A 6,809-nucleotide genomic window follows, 5' to 3' on the forward strand; every position below is an offset into this window, starting at 1 on the left:
ATCGTTCTCGGTGATGGCAAAGGTTTACATATCTCTCATACTGGCTCCAAATATATTCACACAACACATCGACAATTAACTTTGACCAATGTGTTGTGTGCCCCTCGCTTACGTCGAAACCTAGTTTCAATTGCAAAATTATGTAAAACTAATCATGTTTCGGTTGAATTTTTTCTGGATTATTTCTTGGTGAAGGATCTATGCATGGGGGCGCGTCTCATGCGGGGTGAGAAAACTGAAGATGTCTATCACGCCATCTTACCATCCATGCCTCAACTCAATGTCACCTCTCTCTCTCTCTCTCTCCGCTTCAATGGCATCACAAACTTGGTCACCCCTCCATCAAAGTGTTTCGGTCTCTTATTTCATCTTTAGGTCTTAATCCCAAATTAAATTTACTTCTGCTTCCAGTTTGCAGTGTCTATCTTGTTCATTTAATAAAAGCCACAAATTGCCCTTTGGCCAAAACTCTCTTGTTAGTACCAAACCGTTACAACTTATTTATTCCGATGTGTGGGGTCCTGTGCAACAATCGATTGATCATTTTACCTACTATGTTATCTTTATCGATCACTATTCGAGATATGTTTGGCTTTATCCCATGAAAAAGAAATCCGATGTTGCAACCATTTTTCCACAATTTAAAACGCCTGTGGAAAAATACTTCAACACCCCACTGATATCTCTCTTTACAGACAATGGAGGAGAGTATCTTGGCTTGCTCCCTTTTCTTCAAAAGAATGGCATTTCCCACTTTACCACACCTTCTTATACCCCTAAACAAAACGGCATGGCTGAACGCTGGTACCGTCGTGTCGTTGAAACTGGTCTTGCCCTTCTCCATTATGCAAATCTCCCTCTAACTTTTTGGTCCCATGCGTTCCAAACTGCTGTCTATCTCATCAATCGGCTCCCTACACTGGTTCTCAACAACAAAACCCTGTTTCCCCAACTCTTTCAACATCTACCTAACTATATCAAACTCAAACCTTTTGGTTGTCTTTGCTACCCGTGGTTGCGAACCTATGCCACATTCAAATTACAACCACGCTCATCGCCATGCATCTTTCTTGGCTACTCAACCTCCAAGTCCGCCTATAAATGCTTTGATCCCAAAACTCGCCGCCTATATCACTCTCGCCATGTCGAATTTATTGAATCTACATTTCCTTCCACAACTTCCACATCTTCCATTCCCACTGTCGATACCTTTTTCTGTTACAACCCTCCGCCACCTCAACGGACTCTCCATTCCCTTCTCCTCCACCTGCTCCTATCGAACCCACCGAACTGCCCACCATCACATCGCTTGCCTCTCCTACACCCTTCTTGCCACCACCATCGGCTGACGCTACACCAGCCTCCCTACTATCCATTCTGTCACCGACTCCCGCCACTCTTGAATCTACTTCATTCTCCAGTCAGCCCTCTACGCCAACTGCCAACTCCATTCCCGCCTCATCGTTTGTGGACTCCACTTCCTCGTCTTCATCTCCTACTCCACCTTCTCGTTCTAGAAAACCTAATCCCAAATACTTCAACTCCTCATTTGTGAACTCCACCACCCTTCATCCCATCCCATCCCACCTACACTTAAACCCACCACTCATCATCAAGCTCTCAAAGATCCCAAATGGCGTGAAGCTATGGACCTTGAATTTAATGCTCTCATGCACAATGGCACATGGAAGCTCGTTCCACGCGCCTCTCATCACCCCATTGGGTGCAAATGGGTCTTCCATATCAAACGCAATTCGGATGGCACAATTGCCAAATACAAAGATCGCCTAGTAGCCAAAGGATTTCTTCAACAATATGGAAAAGACTACTTTGACACCTTTAGCCCCGTAACTAAACATGTCACCATTCGCATCATTCTTGCTAACAATTGGCCTCTCCGACAACTAGATGTCAACAATGCTTTCCTTCATGGCACCCTCCATGAGGAAGTCTTTATGTCACAGCCTCCCGGCTTCACTCACTCCCAGTACCCGAACCATGTCTTCAAGCTTTAGAAATCCTTGTACGGTCTCAAACAGGCCCCACGAGCTTGGTACATGGAACTCACCTCCTTTCTTCTTACCTTCAGTTTTTGTAAATCCCATGCAGATGCCTCTCTCTTCATCTACAACCGCGAGGGAGTCACCTGTTTCTTTATTGTCTATGTCATCGTTCTTACCGGCAATACTCCCGCCTTTCTTTCTCACTTTGTTCAAACACTCGCCAACCGCTTCTCCATCAAAGATCTTGGTTCCCTACACCATTTTCTAGGTATCGAAGTTATTCCCACCTCTCATGGTCTTTTCCTCTCTCAACATCGTCACATCCAAGATCTTCTCACTCAATTCCATATGGATGGTGCTAAAGAAATGGCAACCCCCTTGAGTTCTTCAGTGACTCTTACCCCCGAAGACGAGTCTCCGCAAGTAGATCCAACACCATACCGGAAACTCTTCGGCTCCTTGCATTACTTAGCTTTCACTAGGCCGGATGTCTCCTTTGTAATAAATAGACTATCTCAGTTTATGCATTCGCCCACTCAAATACATTGGCAGGCCTTAAAGCATGTGTTGCGATACTTAAAAGGTACAATCCATCATGGTTTATTTCTGAAGCGGAACTCGTCTATGGATCTTAAAGTCTTCTCCGACTCCGACTTGGGGGGAGTCGCCAATGGTGGTCGATCTACCACTGAATACATTTTATGTCTGGGAACCAACATAATTTCATGGCTCTATGCTAAACAGAAATATGTCTCCCGCTCCTCTACAGAGGCCGAATACAAAGCTTTAGCTAATGCTGCCGCTGAAGCCTCGTGGATTGAACACTTGCCGATCTTGGCATTTCCAAACCAAACCCACGACGCTGTTTTGTGACAATACAGGAGCTACGTATCTTTGTGCAAATCCAATTTATCACTCTCGAGTGAAGCATGTTGCTCTGGATTATCACTTTGTTCGAGAGAAGGTTGCCAACGGTTCACTTCGCGTTCTTCACATTTGCTCCATCGATCAACTTGTTGATGCGCTTACTAAACCTCTTGGGTGCAACACCTTTCTYTCTCTTCGGTCCAAGATTGGCGTATCCGATGGATCCTCCATCTTGCGGGGGCGTATAACGACTAAACCAAAACCAGATACTTGAGATATTTGATTTGATCATCTAGAATATTCTTGTGATCATTGTTATTGTATTTTCCATAGTTATCCCATTTATTTATCCTTACCATGTATAGCTGCTAATTATATAAACCATGTAATCCCTTGTACATCAATATGAGATAATATTCAATTCTCTTGATAGTCTCTTTAATAGTTCGTCAACTAAGGCCACACATGAGCTTGTGGAAGACAACTCCACGACAAAGTGCTTGGTAACCGAAAAACAAGGAATCCAAATGAATCTTATCAATCAAAAAACATTTTCATAAAGATGATAAAGCCTCTAAAAAGTTTATATGGAGATGATATGCATATATGATACTCATGCAGTGTAGGATAATGGGCAGTAAAGATTAGTACTTTTGCTTCCACGAATACCCATAAAAAGTGTTTTCTAAAACTTGTTGATTACAAGAATACCAAATCACACAATCGAATTTAAAGAGCTTTGGAATGTGGATGGGAAAGAAAGCATGTAGCACTCATCATTGACCATCCACATACTATATGCAGCAAACTAAAAAGGACTTCAAAAGTAACGGGCTTGGAAGGTGATGGATTAAACATAAAAAGAGCCCAAACGGGAAATGAGAAAATTGAAAAAAAAAAATACATAAAATTGTCTCAAAACATGTCAAAACAACGTTTTTTGGGCTTGAAAATCTCGTAGGCTCCTTGGGTTCTACCTAGGGCATGCTCGTTTTTTAGCTTCGATTCAACGCTTCATGGACTTGAAATAGAGACTTGTAGTAAAAGTTGTGAGCGTTTAAACGACCATCTTTACTGGCCTGGTCATAGGCTTTAGAAACATTATAGTCCGGTTCTCCATGCTTAATTAGGCCTACATAATTAAGATATCTTTAAATAAAAATACTGTAGCATTCCTGGTTGATGGTGCGTACAAAAATACAATATATTCAACCAAGTGAATATTGTACAAATGATCCTTACTAAAGTCAAGTTGCAACATCATTGCTCATTGCTTTTGTAAAGGTGAAGTGCAAGGCTTTTAGAGAAAGCATGTTTTGCAAAATATAATTAAGTAGGAGACTTGTTTATATACAAAATTATCTTTAATCGGACTCACACGGCCCAGTTTCGAGGACATCAATGTGAAAAGACATTTTTTGGCACACGGTTCGGGGGGTGAGAATTGAAGCAGATCTGTCTTGTATTTGAGTAAAGTTATTCCACCCTTTTTCCAAACGAAGGCAATCGAGAGTTATTATTAATTCAATGTCAAATAATAGTTATTAAAAGGCGCGTCATAAGGGCAAACTGAACAATTAAGACCGATTTAAATAAATAAACAAGCTTAATAAAAAAATGTCTGCAGAAATAAAACGACTGTTAATGACTTATTAAGAGAACCATACAAACAGACAACCAACTTAAGACCAGAGCAACTCATTCAGCACTAGACCAAGTCAACCTTGTAAACCTTCGGCCTTTGAAGTCACAAGTGCTTCAAGCTTGATGGAAACATTTGGCTAGAAAAGTCCAGGGGAAGCATTGAACTTAGGAGATCTATTGTAAGGAATGGAGACTAACAGGCTTTAGTGGGAAACATAAAGCCATGTAACCAGGACAATTATTCCCGCACACAAGATTTTCATTGATTTTCCAGCACATGGCGTGTGCAAGAAAAGTTTAGCGCATTCTGAGAAAACACTGAATTCCTCTAATATTATGTATGTGTTTCGTAGACCAACGAATTGTATTTCTCCATAATACCGTGGAAGAAATCAATATCATTTGTTTAGTGCTATCGACTTTTGCCTGTTGATTGTAGTTCCATACAAATGGACTGGTCTAATTGGCAATGTTGCTCCTTTACGAGTCTGTGGGCGGACCTAAATGGGGGCATACGGTTGCACTTCATACAGGGAAAGATTTAAGAAGGCTAGAGGAGGTGCACGTGTATCCATTCTATCATGTCGATGTGGTGAAAAGATACAGAAGTTTTATATTAGAAGTGTATCAGCTTTAATTCGATGTGTTCTAATTTAAGCCAATAAAAAGTGACTGGATATTAGTGGTAATGTTATTGTATGTGTAGTTAGATGTTGCAAGTACAAATCCCTTTGAACCAACTAGTTGGTACCCATGTATCTCCCATTCTGGATGTTTCTTACTTTCATGTTCATGGATACATTGCAGAGCACATGTTGCACATCATCCAACTGTTAACCAAAAGTTCCTAAGATGTGGACCATTTTTTAGTGGCCTGTAACACCTCAGGTGGTTAATATGATGCAGGCCAAACGTTCATTTCATACCAATTGAACAATTTGAAGTCTTAATATACCATCAAAGAACTTCGCCTCTAAAAACCCTTGAAACTGTGATTACCAATTCAGAAGAAAGTGGTACAAAATTAAGGTTCATGAACAACGTTTTGGTGAGGTGGGGAAGGCAAAAGTTTGGGTGGGTTGTTTTTGGATTCGATGGAGAATTTCAGTGGTGGTTTATTTAACATCGAAATCACCCATGTGGTATTGTTTCTGGGAATAATCCCTACTCTTTGACCAAATGGAGAGATTGATATATAGGAACAAAAGAACAGTAAATGAACGTGTCACATCAAATATTATCCACCAACGAAGAGTCCTTTGCCGAGTTATGCTTAGACATTATATTTTTAACATCACATTATATTTATAACATCATTTTAATCAAATATGACTCACAAAGTCCCTGAACCTGAACCTAACACTATATATATATATATATATATATAAGTATGTGTATATATATATATATATATATATGTGAAAAGAGTTGATTGTGCAGTTGCAAACAGAAGCGAATAAGCAAAATGTGAAAAAGCTCGTTTAATATAGTAGTTCAATTTTTTCATAAGTTTTTCAAACAGTAAGCTTTTGAAAAAGCTTTCTATAAGTGATGCTCTTAATTACTGTCAAGTATCCATATCTTCCATTCATACGAACGGCCATATATATTAACACTTAACAAATTGGAAAATTTGATCTACAACACAACTCAAACCAAACATTGTAACACATGCTTCTGCCCCATGATTGATCAGTTTTATTTCATTAATTGAACCGTTTTCTTGACAAATGCCTTTAAGCTGAACAACTAGAGTAAAAAAATCCAGAGATTTGAGAATTTTAAGGAATAGCTTTTGAAAATGCAAAGTCTTTGAATCCGCTCTACAGTTTCTTAGATATTGTCGTATGCAATCTTTTCAATGATCTTTGTGGCAGGTCACATTATAAACTAACTTTACATATAGTGGGTAGATGAGAAATTGAAGGATGTACGATAAAGAAAATTGAACACAACAATCTGCATCCGAATGTCAATATAATAAAAATGGGTTTATAAAATGATACAAAACTTCATACGTCTTAATAAACTATATAAGAGATGTTTATAGGACCAAATAGATATGGATCCTATGTAGAATTATTTCAATAAGATTACAAAGACTTTTTTTAGCGTCTTAACAGGTTGTTTACGATATTATTTGAAAAAAAATATCCTAAAAAAACAAGTGTGTTTATAGGGCATTTCAAAAGTGGCTTGTATAAAAATTAATGGGGACTATGAAGCTTTTTCCTAGTATTGAGTTCAGGAATTCATGCTCGCACGTAAAGAGCGCTTATAGGGCATTTTCCTTTG

The sequence above is a fragment of the Cynara cardunculus genome, assembly GCF_001531365.2.
Source record: "Cynara cardunculus var. scolymus isolate 2C chromosome LG 2, CcrdV1, whole genome shotgun sequence".
Lineage (NCBI taxonomy): Eukaryota > Viridiplantae > Streptophyta > Magnoliopsida > Asterales > Asteraceae > Cynara > Cynara cardunculus.